The sequence below is a fragment of the Seriola aureovittata genome, chromosome 23 (genome assembly GCF_021018895.1).
Source record: "Seriola aureovittata isolate HTS-2021-v1 ecotype China chromosome 23, ASM2101889v1, whole genome shotgun sequence".
NCBI classification, from domain to species: Eukaryota; Metazoa; Chordata; class Actinopteri; order Carangiformes; family Carangidae; genus Seriola; species Seriola aureovittata.
The window spans coordinates 7,142,835-7,160,297 of NC_079386.1; the positions used below are offsets into that span (position 1 = coordinate 7,142,835).

The following is a 17,463-nucleotide window of genomic DNA, read 5'->3' on the forward strand; positions in this document are numbered from 1 at the left end:
TGTTTGACTACTACCAGTCTAATTACTCATGCCTCTAGCATTCAATCACATCAGTTTTATTCCATTCATTCATCCACGCCTTCATCTCTTCATCCACACCCCCATCCTCCTACCCGTCAGTGTGCCAGTGCTTTATTAGTGTAGTTTTTCTTTTCAGACATTGTTATTCCTCTATTCCCTTATCCCCGCTCCCTCTTATCATCCACCTCTCAAGTGTCATCACTTGCCTTTTCATTCTTCATTACTCAGTCTCTCTCCATACTCCATGTGTTCCTCCCTATCTTAAACAGTCAGTCTTGTAATTACTCCTCTTCATCACACTATCGTTCTATACCTCTCTGTCCATCATCTACCACTCTGTTCTTCAGCTGTTGACAGCAAGCTGACGTCTCATCCTTTTATCCCCCTGCCCCCTTTCTTTAACAGCCCAGCTTTTCACTTCTCTTCCTCCACCATTTGTCATCAATTCCTCCATCCATTCATCTATCAAGTGCCACCTTTCTGACACCGGCCATGTCTCCCTTGTTTCAAGGTTTCAAATCTTCCTTGATTGAAAGCTGCTTAAATCAGAAAGGTGTGTGACATGCTACGTCTATCATTCCTCATCATCTTTGGTGTCATTTCATCTGGTGGTGCTGTCCATCTTCATCTGCTTCATGTAATTATGCTTAATCCCTAAAACTAATGCTTTTGGGATTTGCTTGGTCATTATACTTTGAAGACTTCCTCAGTATATCCCCTTCATCCTCTTCCTTTTTGGCTTTTATACCTTAACTGACTCTTCACCAAACCTCTTCCCCACACAACTACTGTTCAGTCATAGTTGCATGACCATGACTTGGCGTTGGCTCCCTACACACGTTGAATTGGTGTGCATGGATCTCTAATCATGGTAATACTTTCTGAAACCAGAAATAAAAAAGAAAAGCATTATGTACTAAATAATTTTTTGGCTTTAGCTGTTGTGTTTAAAAAGAAAAAACATGATTGAAACATTCATGAATAGGTCATTCTCTGTGCCCACCCCCCAATCCCGAGGGACCTAATCTTGGATGCCACGATATCATAATTTATTTATATATAATTTATTAAATATATTTATACTTATCTTCATACTTGAAATACTAGGACTAACTAGCTTTACACTACATTACAAGAACCGCGTTCTTTATTTTCATAGCTTTAGCTTCAGTCTTTAAGAATGATATCTTGCATGTAGTCATCATGTGCATGAGACCCTTTTACAGGATTTATATTAAAGAGTTGACTAGAAACAGTTTTAAACCAACTCGTGAAACTAACGCTGCCGTAATTAGCTCATTAGTTCCAGCTGATAAAATCTGCCGGTGAGAGTTGTCATTTCACTGGTTTCTGGCTGGAGATGAGAAACTTGCTTTGGTCTGTTTCTCTTTGAAGTCAAGGACCCACTGGTTAAAAATGACAGAAGTTTAATGGTAAACCTGCCACTGTTAAGTTGTTATAAAGCTCACATGGCCCACACTAGAATTGAAAGGGGCTTAGAAAATGGTCAGTTAAGTTTTATTTATTTATTTTTTTCTACTCTTCTTCAGTAAATGGTCCATTCACTTGCCTGTCATTTTTCTCTATTCCTCCATTCACTTGCCAGTCTGCTCATGTTGGCACGGCTCCTATTTTGAACAGTGAGCATCCCATCTGTTCATCTCCCCTTACTGTAGCCTCAAAATGACAGACACCCTTGGTAACAACGAGCCACATGGAGCATTAACAAGATAATTGAGAAAATGTTCTTTTATTCCGCCTTTATTTTACTGTTTGAATCAGATGACACTTACCTGCTCAGTATTCTTATGACTATCACTAGCAGGAGAGCAAAGCCAATTATAGAATTATGATTTGGTTAATGGATATCAAAAAGGCCTCTTTGTCACACTTAAAAAAGATTCAGACATCATCTCTTCAGAATTAGCAACTGCCCCTGTTCACAGCAAGAGTCAAAACCGCTGTAAATGATCAATAGAGCTAGTAATGAGCTCTGTCTTGGTTTTTCAAAAAGCTTATTTTTCATAAAAATAGTTTCATGTGTGGTGCATTTTTTTTCGCCAAATCTCCTTTGTTTCCAGGGTAATGTCCCTCTTAGGTAGAATTACACTTTTCCCCCAAGTTGTGCTCCATAATTGGCAAGTTTAATACATGGAAACGACCCATGGTACAACATATTCACCATATCTCTAAATAGCTAATTACTGGTGTCATCACTTGGGGTCATGTAAGACTAATTGTAGCCAATGGTATAACAGTAGAAAGCTACATAATGACAGCCATCTGTCATTTGTAATTATTTCTTCCTCATCTATCTTTCTATTTTTATCTTCCTGTGGTAAATCACCATTCATTTATATTTCTATCCTGACTGTGCCTCTTTCTAACCTTTTTATCATCTTGTCACTCATCATTCTAGACTCCTTAAAGTCTCCTAGTTTATCCCACCTATCATTTATTATTCAATCAATCAGTCCTTCAGTCTTTTATTTGATGCAGTTTCTTGCTGCTGAAACCTTTTTCTTTTCTATTATATCATATTTATCTCTCCATTTCTCTAGATCTGTCTCTTCATTATCCCTCCCTCTCTCTGCTGCCATGCTTTCTTTTCTAATCTATACTACCTTTGGTACTAATTCTTCTGTTCATCTGTCTCTTTCTCATTGCCGCTAGATGAAGTCAATCACTCCTTCTCACCCCTCCTCGTCTTACTGCAATCCTTTCATCTGACCTCTCTTAGTCCTCAGTACCGTCACGATGTCATGTTTCACCCCTTCTTTCCTCCTTTTCTCCTCCCTTCACCCCCCTCCCCTCCTGCACATTCTCTCTCCTCTCGTCTCCATTTCTTTCTCATCACCCTCTTATCCTCCCATACATCCACTCAGTCAGTCTGATCTCCTGTGTCAGTGTGCCAAATCCGTGTGTGTTTGTGTGTGCGTGCACGCAGACACAGCTTACATAAAAAGCCTCAAACGAAGGGAGGTTAGGTCTGTTCTGGGCTGCTGATGCTGCCACCGCCACACAAACACTCGCAGTCCTCCTTCCATACATTCTTACCATGGTACACACACACACACACACACACACACACACACACACACACGACACGCCAGGTGAGATTACATGAAGGTGAGGTGATGAAAGCCAAGCATGAGATGCACCTAGTGAGTAATCTGATACAGGACAGCTGGCTGACACTCACATGCACAGAAACACACACAGAAAGCGAGCGAGCAGTATGGTGGGAGTATGTAGAGCAATAAATAGTGGAGTTAGAGCTGCAGAATAGAAGGATAAGAAAAGATAAACCTACAATCATTGGTGTCTTGTGGGAGATTTGAGCCTGTGTGTGTTCCTGTCTGTGTGTACTCTGACATTTTCCTCTCATGTTATTGTTGTTATGAATGCACATCTGTTCATTATTTATAGGCCTAAATGTGTGTGTGTGTGTGTGTCTGTGTGGGAGAACACAGAGTTCCCAGTCCACTGAGTGCTGGTGTTCACCGCATTGATGTGCTCAATGATTCAGCACAAGAGAGCTACCCATGCGAACATGGATTCACCTTTACTGGGCCAATATATGCCAATGGTGTGTGTGTGCATGTGTGTTTTGAAGCTGCATGAACGTTACCTTTTCCGTCTGTGCGGCTCTATAATCCGAATCAGCTCCACATGTTATCCAGGTTGTGTGTGCCTGTGTATGTGTGTGTGTGTGTTTAGCACAGATCTCGCCCCAGGTGTTTCTCCTTGTGTTGGGCCAGCAGGGGGGGAGGTTTGTGTGTTTGTGCTGAAACCTGTCCTACTCCCCTCCACACACACGCCCACACACACGCCCCCACACACATCAAAAGGAGGCGGATGTAGGTCAGTGTCAAAAAACCAGAGTTGCAGAAATTCCAATCCCACAATATCCTCTTAGGCTTCTATAGATGAAGAAAACCTGGAAAATCCGGAGTTACTCACTCAATCCTGGTATGGTATTCCAAAATAGAGACCTCAGTTTGAAAAAAAAAATCCAAGAATCCACTTTGCTTTAAATCCTATTTATGGTATTTTGGTATGATTTCCTCATGGCTGTATTCAACGTTTTTCTATATGTCCTGCAGTTCAATCAAGGGACAATAAGAATCCTGGAGTTGGCAGCGACCTCCACACCTTGTCCTCCCCCCCCCTTTTCTTGCTCCTTCTCTCCCTTTTTTTCCCCCTCGCTCATACACCCCTGTCTCTTCTCTTATTTATTCATCCGGCTTTCTCTCTTATTCATTCTTTCACACATTCAGTTTTTTCCACTCCTCTCCACCCTTTCTCTCATCCCTCACTTCCCAGATTGGGGTGATTTCCAGGCTGTGTTACAGGGCCTCTCTACACTCTACAGAGTGTGACCCGTGGTTGTTCTCCCACATTGAGTCAGTCTTTCATTGATGACCTTGGAGGGAGGTGCAGAAAAGGAGGTTCGGGAGTAATCTGCAGAGATGTAGGGATGGAGGCTAGAAACCTGCAAAAGAGGAACAGGGAGAGTGTGAAGAGAATGAAGTGTGTGCACTGTAAATGTCTTCCATTAATGTCGTCTTTACTCTGTGTTCACTCGCGTAAATCACACAAACATTCGACCGAGTCCATTATCACTTTTTTGTTCCATCCCCTCCTCCTGTTTCTCCTCCACTCATCTGACCTCCTCTTCTCTTTAGATATCAACACTCCACCCATCTTTCCACAACTTCAGAAGTCAATCATTCAATCCTCCCTTATGGCCTCTGTAAATCCTCTCTCCCCACCTTGCCCCACCCCCCATTTTCATTCTCCTCTGTCTCCCCCCTCCCTCCCTTTCTCTCACCTGTCTGTCAAAGAGAATCAATAGTTCCGAGACCCTCTTAAGGCCTCTCAGCAGGCTGCACTAGCTTGAACTTGCACGCAGAAACACTTGCAGGAGGAGGACACGAGCACATGCACACACACGGCCATGCAGCACGTTCACACATGCTTGCACACACATCACCACGCACACATCCACTAAATAGTCATGCAGTGATACTCTCCTGCAAGCACACACAGCCTTTGCATCTCTCCTATTCTATCTTTCAGTCACGCACACACACACACACACACACACACACACACAGCCTAATGAAACAGTTGGGCTATTGATCAGTGCCATGAATGTCAGACAGTTCAAAAGTCCCCCCCACCCCCCACACTCTGGCCTGTCGATCAAACTCCAAAAGCTGACACCTTTAAGAAGACAATCTCATTATCTTGCTCTAAAGCTGTGCACTCATTCTGTCTTTGTGTGTGTGTGTGTGTTTTTGTGAGAGTGTTCCTTAGAGTGTGTATCTGTACATTTGTGCAGCAGCATCTCTGCCAGGTTTTTTTTCCCTCCTGAATTCAATTGAATATCCTTGATTCATTTTTTCCTTTTCACTCCTGTTTTTATGTGCTTCTCCTCCTGTGGTGTTCACTTTGCTACTTCAAAAGCACATAAAGCTATTTGGTGTCCTTTTATCCATTTTTCAAGTTTTCTTCAGGTTCTTTCATCTTTATCTAACATGTCTTTTCCCCTTTTTTGCCCTCCGCTAGATGAAAAGGTGGAATTACTAACCTTGTTTTCCGGATCATTCCACCGCGACTCTTGGAGCCGTCACATCTCTCTGTCTCCGCGACTCGCTCTCTATCTCAGCTCCGTGGAAAAACACCCATCTCTCTCTTTCTCCCTCTCTCTCTCTATCTCTATCACTCTCTGTCTATCCCCCCCACCCCCCACCCCTCCCGTTGGTCGTCCCCTCACTCGGTCTCGACAGCTGCAGCGCTCTGTCTGCCTCCTCTGTCGCTCTTCCGTCAGGCTGTAGGCTGATTGAATTTTAAGTCATGTTAATCCCACAGAACAGGTACTGAATGAAGGAGGGGACACAGCAAAAAAGAAAGGGGAGAGAGAGAAAATGACAGAATGCAGGGAGTAAGCTGGCTTGTATTTTAGAAATCTCTTCTCTCCTTCAGGGAGGTTTTCTCCATTTCTTTTTTCCCTTTACTTGTCCTGCCTCCAGTCACTTCCCCTCTTCATCTGTCCATTTATCTGCATCTTTATCTTCTTGTTTTTTCTTAATTTTTATTGGCTTTCTTTGTCCTTATCTGGTGGAGAAGAGTGTGTGATTCCCGGCGAGAAGCAGAAGCGATGACTGCGATCTCTCTCTGGCAGCGTCAAGCATCGGACTGAGAGAGAGAGAGAGAAAGAGAGAGAGAGTGTGTGCATGAGAGAGGGAAAGAGGCATGAAGATGAGGAGCATGAGAGGTGGAGGGTGGGGGGGTGAGGTGTTGAGGAGATTGAACAGGGAAAAGGAAGGAGGAGATGAAAGATGGAACGATGTAGGAGGAGAAGTAGAGGTGATTAGGAGAAATGAGGATCTGGAGGGGAGAATGAAAGAGGAGGAGAGGAATATTATTGAGGTATTTTTACTCCACTACATTTATTTGACACCTGGAGTTACTAGTTAAAAGATTTTACGTACAAAACATATAATACATTTATAAAGTATCGACACACTGTTATAAATGTGCAATCCAATAGTATATAAAGCAGTTCAAGAAGCTGCAGGTGCAGTTTGACTAGCTGCAAAATTAAAATGCAGCTTATACAGTATTTCAAAGGATAAGGCTAGCAATATTATATGTTTCTTATAGCCAACAAATCCCAGAAAAAGACCAGACCAACAATGACCTCCTTCTACTACCAAATACTGCTCCTGTAGCCAAAGCCTGATACAGTTTATTCTACCGTGTCTCTCTTATTGTCCAGACACTATTAAAAACACATCAGTGAGCTGTAGCGCTGTACTGCATGACTTGTTTACTTCATTACAATGAACATGGACAGTTACATTAATTTGAAATCAGTTCCACATACAGTGTCCTGGTGCTGTAAATACTCACTAGTGCACCAAATGTGGATTAATCTTTAGCTGAAAGTGGTCCCAAACAAATGCATTGTTATATTTACTAGAAACTGCAGTGCTCAGTGAGCCCTTTTCAAATATAAAGCAAACATCTTAGACCAGTTTTTTTTTTTTTTTTTTTTTTAAAGATTTCAATCCTCACAAGGAGCAAATGGGCTCTGGGGCTGAGTGCCATGGACGTTTTTCACGGTATTTGTTGACAGATGGAAATATATTTAGAACGCATGTTTCAGTATGCTTTAAGCAAACTATTTTGTACCAAGTGTCACTGCTGTCATTACTCTAAAGGCAAAGTGTTAACAGCTGAGAGGGGAACGACACAGTGAATTGTACAGAATGAGATAAGAGAACACACAGTGCAGACGGTCCCTCCGCACATGCATTCATGGAATAAAGAGATGTACATGCAAGAAGCAACAGACGTGTGAATCAAAAAACAGATCTCGTTTGAAATCATTCTTACTTCTGTACCTTCTCACCTTTACACACCTGGCCAATAGCTTTCTGTTGTTAACGTCAGCCTTATGCAGTAATGACACTCTGGAAAGGGACATTCTGCGTGATGTATAATTTTACTTTTAATAATTCAAAGTACATTTTGTTTTTGTAATACCTTTTTACTTGAGATACAGATTTCTACTTGCAAGAGTAAAATGAGAGGGAGGAAGAGGAGGAAGAAGAGGAGATAAAAGTCAGCTGGTATGACAAGGGGAAGTGAAGCTCTTAGTGCCTCAAGCAACTCTGGGTGAGACTGAGATGAGAGGGGGAGCAAAGGAGGATGATTAAGAGAGAGTGAGCACAAGTGGTGATGTGTGAGGAAAGAGAGGTAGAGAAGAGAGAGGAAGCCAAAGATCTCTGGGGGCGTAAGGAAGATAAGTGAGTAAGAGAGGGGTTAGCGAGGGATAGAAGTGAGGAGTGGATGGAGTGATAGCATGGCGATAGGAACAAGTGTAGCTGATACGACTTCAAACGGTGGTCGGGCGCTTGATTTCCACGCTGTGAGATAGCTGCTGGAAATAGCCGTTTAATGGAAACCGTCTGGGTGCCAGTTTGTGTGTCGGTGTGTGTCCCACTACTAAAGCACAACCTATAACACCAGAGGTATTGGATGTTTGGAATTAAGTCATTTCTGACATTCGCATATCTACAGATCCATTTTGTCAACACAATCACACACTGCAGATGGAATATCTGAAAGATGGGAATGAGAGTCGGTACAGAGGTAAAAGAAAAAAAAAGAGTAGGTACAGAGATTTGGTTGTTATGGATGAACTGGTATTTTATGTATCTAAATTTCCACCCAGGAGTCAATTTCTGTCCTTCATTCACTCCTCCATCTTGTAAATATTTCTCAATCTGTGCCACCCCACCTGTTTATTTCCTCCTTGCAAGCATTTACCTCTCATCCTACTTCCCTGCATCTCCATTTTTCTATCTTGAATTTATTTTTATCCCTTGCGTTTTCCCTCTTTAGTGTCACTCCATTATTCTCCTGCTGTGGGCCAGTGTATTTTTAACCTAGTAAGCCAGACCTCCCTCAAAGCAAGGTCCAGCAAGGAGAAGTTTGATATATCATTTCACCCAATCGTATCCTGTTTACAGCGCTCTGCTTTTATGGCCCGTTGATTCACAATTAATCAAACCTCTAGTGGTTTGGCACCCAGTCCTCTTGTCAGCCAGAGTGACCTTGCCGACTGAAATAAACTAACATGACCTACTGCTGGGTGATGGATGAAGTGAGTTCACCAGTCAGGAGAAAATCTCATTACTGACCAAGTTGTTGGTTTACATATAAGGCATTTATCCACCACTTAAATTCAGGGCAGCCCACAATCAGTGCATTCGGTTTTTCATCGGAGAAAATAAAAGCAACCAGAAATCTGTAGGACAAAAGTCATAGATTTTGTGCTCATAGAGTATTCTTGTAACCACAGATCAATCAAGTGCAAGTAAAATGCACAGTGACAAGTCTTTTTCTCCCTAAGACCGAACTAAGAAGAGAGATTGGCAGGATCTTTTTTAGTTCATTCTGAGTAACGCTGCACTTAATCAGAAAGAGGCCAGACCTGTTCTGGTTCGGTCAGGCCAAATTAGCCTTCAAAGTGAAACCAGTTGCAGGGGAGTTGGCCTACTGACCCAGGCCGGAGCAAATCCATCGTTTTTATTTATTTATTTATTTTCTATTGCAAATTGGTTCACTGGTCAACTCACTGGTGGTTTCAGCAAACTGGAAACATCTCATGTCAAGTGTTTATGTGTCTCACTTGGGTGCTTGCTAACACTTAACACTGAGAATTTTATCACTTGTGTCACAGATATTCACATATTTGTTTGATATGCTAAGGCTTTAGTATGACTTTAAGCATTTGGACTTTCACCCATTTTTGATCTTTACTGTAGCACACTGGAATTTAAATGAAATAAAGATAATTGGATTTGAATGCTGACTTTGAAGGGAGATATGTGCAGCAAAGCTGTGCAGCATTATACTGTTGATGTAAACATTCTCCAACACCCTTAAAGCTTAGATTCAACTATTTAAAGGTAACCTGTGGAGTTCTTCACCTCTAGCAGTTTTTACATGACCAGAAACCCATTTAGTCTCATGAAAGATCACGCAATACACAGTTCTGCCAATGGTTTCACACTATTCCACAGATCCACAGGTGGCGGTAATGCACTAAGAAATGCTGCATGTACATGTGCCAGCAAAGGCAAGGAAGAAGACTGCTACCATGTGTATATGGATGTAAAAAATTCAGGATTTAAAGTAAACTACCAAAAAATCAACTTGGCAAATATTTATGAGGCAGAAAATGTACTTAACATATTTGTCAGACACGCACAGTGAGAAACACTGAATGTAAACAGCTTCTTTTTTTTTTTTTGTAGAAAACTCCACAGGGCACCTTTAACCTCATAGCCATTGCTTCATTTTAAATCCAATGTGCTGGAATATACAGCCATATTTTACATTTATATAGCATATGCAGAGGGAGCAGATTTCTAACAGCTGAGGCAGTTTTTCTGGGTGTTGCCTGCCATGGGTGTTTGCCACTAAGAGGCAGAAAACTGTCAGGTATGGCAGAAAAGTGTGTAGCCTAAATCAAAAGCTAGAACCTCGACAGCAGCTGAGGAACATGTCCTTGCCAGCAGCAAGAATGTATACTGGTGTGAGAGAGAGAGAGAGAGAGAGAGAGGGAGAGAACCAAGTCAACACCTCTCCTAAACTTAAAGTTTATCCGTCTCTTGGCTGGTTCGTCATCAAGTCAGGACAAATTTTTTTGTGTGTATAAATGAGTCACAGTGAGTTTGTGAGACACAGTGGCTAAATATAGGCAACACTGAAACACACAAAAACAAATGCACTCGGTGAGCGCCTGTGCACACAAACATGTCAAACATAATCACCAGTGTGTCAAATGCTTCCATTCACACACACCCACACACACAAAAAACTTCACACATGAACACACACAGAACATACATTTCACCCAATCTATTTGCAACCAACTTGACACACACACAGAGAGAGCGCGACTGAACATACACACTTGCTTAAAGATTGGCACGACCGCATGATTGCACACACAAACACCATAGTAGCACACAAATCAGGACATGGATAACACACACCTCTCACAAGGCTAAATGAAAAAAGTGCACGCACGCACGCACACACACACTCACACACTTGCTCAGCTGTGATGTCAGGGGTAAATGGTGTGGAGGTTTAGATCGAAGGGCAGATCCCCCTCTATTTGTCTCAATCTAGGGATAATGAGAGACAAGGACAGAGACACATGCACCCACCCACACAACAGCCACACAACTCCGCCTTCATTTTTTGCATTTAGAGCTGTTTGCATGTCATTGTGCTTTTTATTTATTTCCCCTGTATTAGTAATAGCTTCTCCAACTGATTTCCCAGTTATTGCTGGCAGACCACTTGCCCGGCCACAGGCAGCAGTCACTGAAGTATGAGAAAAACCTGCTGGTGTCATTTGTCTATATTGCTTCAAGTGTGAAACCTTGGCAAATACGCTCAGGCATAAAGACACAGGACTGAAATGACTTCAGGGATATATGTTGGTTAGGGAAAAAAAAATCTAACATGCAAGCCTAATGTTTCCACGAGTGAAGTACTTTAATGCATTCTGTGCTGCTGGAATTTACAGAGAGAAAAAGAGTACATTGACAAATTTACAGTAAACTCATAATTGTCAGGTTATAGTTAATAATCAGTGAAGACCTAGGTCAATAACTCGCTTATGTCTTGCATACTGAATTGTTCCATTGATATCGCTGCTTCCACGATGAAAGAAAGATGTACCACTCTGTAAATTGCACTTGAAGCAAGTTTGATTGTCGCTTCGAGAGTGCTCGTCAAGACAATGCACTGAAAGAGCGGACTCGAGTGTCATCAAGCAGTTCTACAGCCATGTGTTGCAGCATGTTGGTAAAGTCCAATGGAATAGTTGCATTAAGGTGTTTACATGACTGAGATGCCCTTAAATAATGCAACTGAAATTGCATAGCTTACTGTGATTGAGCTTCTTCTGACTATGAGAATAACTGCATTAACAGAATCAGAGTGTATTGTTCACATGGGCTGCACCACAGTCACATTAGAGCTGCAGCAACATTATAATTGGTTTATTTTGTGTGCACATAAACAGCTAATAGACCTTTCTCACAGTAGGACGTTGACTTGTTAAATGCAGGTGTAACTAATGACATTAATAAAGAGCTTCATTCACTTTAGGTTTTGCCAGTGCCACAGCCCTAGCGTTGCTCATGCTGGCTCACTGGCATGGCTTACTGGCACAGCTAAATGGAACGAAGCTGTGTTTCACCTGCTGTTAAGGCTTATAAAGGTCTGTAACTTTGCGAGTTTCTGCTGCCAGATATTATGTGATATGGTCATCACGCATGAGCTGTATACACTCATGTTAAGAATGGACACACACACACACACAAACAGAAAGAAAACATGAGTTGTATACACTCATGTTAAGAACACACACACACACACACACACACAGAAAGGGAGAGAGAGTAGGAGGAGCAGGAGCCCTGATGAAAGAGCATTAAAAAATCAGATGTGAAATCCTATAAATACTGACTAGAAAATCACAGATCACAGGCAAACATGATAAGGCTATAAAAATATTCAAATAAATAATGCATGGTGTTATGTGCTGAGAAAATCCAGACAGTTATAGTACATTCTGTAAATAAGATGCAGCTGTTAGTCATGTCGTGCTCTGGGCTCCCCTAGTTCCTGAAAATAGAAATTATGGGTGTTTTAGCATTAAAGGCATCATGCTGAGCCATAGATGGAGGGGAAAAATTAAATATCCTGTTGATTGAGTCAACATTTCTATTTTGGTTAGTTCTCCAAGCAGGAGTCCAGCTACCTTTGCTCAATATTTATTTGTGCAGCTACATGGATGAATCATCTTTTCACTACTGACTGCGGTCATCAATACAGAGAGCCCATTAGATGAGATGCATTAGTTTGACAGAACAGTATATTGAGACTAAGGCCATTATCATGATGGTAAATGGAAAGTGTTTGAATTATTTGCTCTACTAACATACAGAATGTGATAAGGGAGAGGTGCTGTGCATCACTTTGATCTCTCATAATCAACATGTGACTTACTGAATCCTGTTTGGCATGCCATTCTTTTTTGAGTCACCTATAGTAACCTAAGGTAATTAGAGCATTAGATGTTTGCATTAAAAGAAACATCCACCATATATAACACAGTTAAAGGAAAGTTAGCTAAGGGAAAAGATATATCTATGCTTTTTAAACATGGCATGGGATTTTTATTGAAAATAACACAGTCTACTTAAGTGCAGAATTTGGATATAATTTCTACAAAGTGCACAATAAAAATTGAGATGTTGTGTTAGGGAGACTGAGTGTGTGTTAACTGGATGAAGAAATCTACCCTATTCTTCTAGGAATTATGTTATTTACCTTTTTGTTGTAGCTACAATAGCTCTGTAACTGCTTACCAAGAGTATAGCAAACAAATTTTACCTGATTTATTGGTATACATTTGCTTTCTGCCGTAATGATATTCAACCACGTATTTGTGTTTCTTATATTATCATGTACACCCCTATTTGCCCTGGTGTGGGAAAACATTTGTTACTAGGAGTACTGACACTTGGAGAACATTTTATAATGTTGTGTAACCTGACATGAAAATGTGTTTGAAGTGACATAGTATAATTTTCAAATGTGCAGTCAGGACTCACTAATAAGACTGACAAAGGGTTGTTCACTGTGTAACTAGAGCATTTCTATAGGACTTGGATTTTAAGGGCACAACTTGAGAATTCATCTCCAGCACTAGAGATTTTCCCAGTTTCTCTCTACTCTGTAATGCTGCACCTTTTTTGTGTACTGCACGTTTAGGGTTTACATACTCTTGTCCGCTGTGCTTTTTTTTTTTTTTTTTTTTTTTTTTTGCAGCTCAATTGATTTGTTTTTATTTCACTGCTCCTGAGACTATTTGAACCACATAAACAGCAGCCTCATACATAAAACCAGGCTGCTACTGCATGTTACTCTTTACAGAAATACCATTGCCTCGGGATCTCTTTAAAGTAGGAGTCAGGATCCGAAATGAGTCACAGCCATTGAAGGGAGGATAACAGGTAGAAGGAGAAGTTAGAGGTAATGTGATGTCAAAGGTAAGCAGCCTGACAAAAAATGGTAATACTATAGACTCTATATAAACCTGAAGGTAGATCAAAGTAAGGCTTCAGGCTGAAATGCAGTGGGTCATGGTTTTAGTCGATGGTAATTACAGCTGTAAATTAGAATTCCCATTTCTTTTTGTGTGGAACTTAAATGGACAATTGTTTCATATTTAGTTTTGGTATAATGAAGTGATAATGACTCTTAAAGCAATTAAAATAATTTTGTCAAATGTTATTAGAAATTATATATTTAGGTGTTACTCAAACCTGGGTCTCCAAACACTGTGGTCTCACAGCAAGACTATGAATTTCATGATTCATTCCTGAACTAAAAACGTTTTGAAAAACTTGAATCCATTGCAGCATGCTGTGAGTTTGTTCATTATAAATGCTCCATTGGATTGTGTTGGTGAATTAACATTCACATCACATCGATGAAACCTGCTGCTGAGCTGGCGATAGAGGAAATATTAAATTACACACCAACCCTAAAACAAAAATTCAGTCTCATTTTTGACAGGTCAACAAGTATCTACTGACGTGAGTAACAGTTGACCAAAGGAACCGACATTAGAACAAATCAAAATCCACTGTCTGAAGCTTATCTGCTGACTTTAATCAGAAACACTGGACTAAAATGATCCAGAATGTACATCCAAATTAAATTCATCATACTGCCTGAAGAATACTCTTTTCACTTTTAAAGATGATCTGTTTGTTGATTCCCATTTTTTGGCTTTCATACTCGCAGGTTGTGAGAGCACAGTCAAAGGTTCAATACAACTGTCATAGAGGAGTTGAATGAGGGCTACTAGACATGGTTGTAGACACTTGAGGACGTTTCATCTATCATCCAAGAGGCGTCTTTATTTCTTTTGTCCAGCTGCCCTTGATTCAACTCTTCTTGGATAACCATGACCTGGATGACTGAGAATTTTCATCTTTAATGCAGCTTGGTGAGCCAACAGTTGAATGCAAAAAGTGTTTAAAACTAGGCCTTTGAACGCAACATGTCTTACTATTATCGAGTTAAATGGGCTTTAAGTGTTGCTCACATAACTGTTTTCTCTGCCTACTGTAGGTGCTCCACTGGACATAATTAAAAATAACTGGAACTATCCTTTAACATTAGCAGGTACTATTATTGTCTCTAGAAGTGCAGTTTCCCATTTACCATCTGTTGGAAGCTGATAATCATTGGCGCTTGTGTCTCCATGACATAAAGCGATTTATAGCAGACATTCTGTTCATTTAGTAGAATATCCGTTTATACTATAATATCAGACCGAAATGGCTCCAGTTCTGTTTTGTGATGGGTGCCTGTGAGATAGGGGTAGTAAATGATAGGAGGAGCAGAGTGAAACTATCTCAAATGTTTTCCCCAGCATCTAAAAGACTGAAGATCCCATGCTGCTTCATGCCATTTCCAATCCCTCAGAAGGGGCCCTGGTTCAGTGGTTTGTATTTTTTTTGGGGGGGAGATGTTGATTTTCACACGTCAGCCAACAATGTGGAAGATATGTTGCTGGATTTTAGAAAATGTGGTAGGTTAGTAGTCAAAACATTAAGCAACACGATACCATCTCTTAATTAATTATAGTCTCGGTACTGATGAATAAAAACATGGATTATGTTTGAATTCTTCCCCTTTTTGCAACGTAACTAAGAGTGAGACAATCGGTCATAGGTTCAAGTATAATTAACAAAGAAGACCAAACACCTGCTGAGAGAGCATGCGACGACACACTCTGTGGGTTTGGAGTACATCATGATTCGTTTAATGCGTCACAAGCCTACTGCTTAAGGATTCCCAAAATACCACTAAGTAGCAATCTGTTTTAATAAGCTCGTGTCTCAGGGTCCCTGAAAGAGTCTGAGAAGGCCTTCTTTTAGCTAGTTCAGCACCCGTTTGTTGATAACAGATGAGTCTGAGTCACAGTGTTTAAGGAAAACACGTCACATATCAGTAATGACTCCTGGCGAATGTGTCTCTCCTGGTTGTAAAAAAAACTCTATTTATTTTGAGAATATTTAAAAATCAGCTCTGTGTAGTCATTTCTTGACAAGTAGAGCATTCACTGGATTATTATACATCTGTGTCAGGAAATGTATCTTTTGTTGTATCCACTTTCCTTTACCCTGTCTCATCATCTCATCTTCTTGGTTCATCTTGTAATTTCCTACATTTTCCCCAGAGACGAGTCTGAACTTTAGCAACCCCTGTAAATCGGCTGAGATTGACATGTAAGTGGTTAGAGCTATAGTTAGAGTTCAAAGCACTACAGAAAAACTGTCAGTCCCTTTAACTCAACACAACATATTTTGTAGCTGCAAAGCATTTGCTTCTTAAACCGCTGTATATGGAGAAAATGTCAAATCAGCTGGTGCTCTCACAGTAAAGCTATTCTCTGAGAGATGTTGAACACTGGGGCGAGATGGTGAAGCTTAAAGCCTCTCCTATTTGGGAGCAAATGACTACAAAAATTATTTACTGCGCATGCTTTAAATCTTAAAATTTTGTTCTCCTGTTGAACACTGTACTTATGCTAGAGAGATCTTAACAAAAATGCAGTAGTTGTTGCATTTCCTCAGTGGTGTACTTTGTCCAGGATGTCTGGCAAGATCAGCACCATGGCCAGCGCCAGCTCACACACAGGCAACTGAAACATACTGTAATGAGAATGATCTCCCATTACTGAGCTGGAAATTGTCCAGCATAGCCAGTGACTGACATATCTCAAAGTGTGAAGATTACTTCTATTCCCTCCTCGTGTTCCTTTGCACAGTTTTATCAAGTGTTTAGTAAGGGATCATAGCTGGATTTACACAACCTGTGTTTCATGAAACTTCAAGTACACAAATGTAATGCTAACATGTGCACAGCTGTCATCTCAGAAAGAGATAGCCTTTGTCGGTTTATTTATGGACATTTTGTCAGATTTCTTCAGAACCTGTGAGCGTTTTTAAAATGGAAATATTTCTGGCCACAGAAAATTAAAATCAAGGTGAAATTTGCTCTGCCATGAACTAGTGATAGGACTTATTGCTGGAAAGATCACCAATCACATTTTTTTTTTATCACTAAGATAAAAGCCCTGTGGCAAATGTCAGACACTGATTCCCGATTTCATTTTTAGGCACAGCTATGAAGTTGTCATGCACAAATCTGTCTTGAGGTGTGTGTGTGTGTGTGTGTGTGTGTGTGTGTGTGTGTGTGTGTGTGTGTGTGTGTGTGTGTGTGTGTGTGTGTGTGTGTGTGTGTGTGTGTGTGTGTGTGTGTGTGTGTGTGTGTGTGTGTGTGTGTGTGTGTGTGTGTGTGTGTGGTGTGTGTGTGTGTGTGTGTGTGTGTGTGTGTGTGTGTGTGTGTGTGTGTGTGTGTGAGTGAGAGAGGAAGTATTCAGATTGCTGTTGCTTGTCCTTTGGCAGTAGAAACATGTTCAGAGTGTATTTCATGCTTGTAAAGCCCACTGGAAATTGGAAGAAGATGGTTGGCATGGTGAATAGTTGGTGGTTACTTTAGAGAAGAGGGCAAGAGGTAAGAAGTAAAGAGGAAATTAAAGGGCAGAGAAACTGAGTGGAGAATTAAGGCCCTTAGAGGTAAAGAAGAAATGGAGGAAGAAATGTAGACACAGCCGTTTGTCACATCAGTACAAAAAAATGATCATCAGTGCTGTCAGCATGACCCATCCATTCACATGAATCAGGATGCAAAGACAAGAGTGTAAACAAATGCATGCATACAGGTGGCCAGCTATCCTTCTAACAAAGCCATCAG

General features: G+C 40.9%; 2 protein-coding genes across 3 annotated transcripts in view; one reads left to right on the top strand and one right to left on the bottom strand.

Annotated features, from left to right (window-relative positions):
• The window catches only part of LOC130164122 (leucine-rich repeat and fibronectin type-III domain-containing protein 4), a 40,626-nt gene extending 34,868 nt beyond the window's left edge, over window positions 1-5,758 (bottom strand). The window contains exons 1-2 of one of the 2 annotated variants that reach the window (XM_056368582.1): window positions 5,618-5,758; window positions 3,985-4,516 (exon numbers count right to left, since the gene is read on the bottom strand). The gene's annotated coding sequence lies outside the window, so the exon portion shown is untranslated. Of the gene's footprint in view, window positions 1-3,652; window positions 4,517-5,617 lie in introns of both variants that reach the window. The other variant, XM_056368581.1, reaches the window with a different exon arrangement.
• LOC130164121 (pyruvate carboxylase, mitochondrial-like) overlaps window positions 1-17,463 on the top strand; it is a 293,836-nt gene that overhangs the window by 200,864 nt on the left and 75,509 nt on the right. The window lies entirely within an intron of this gene.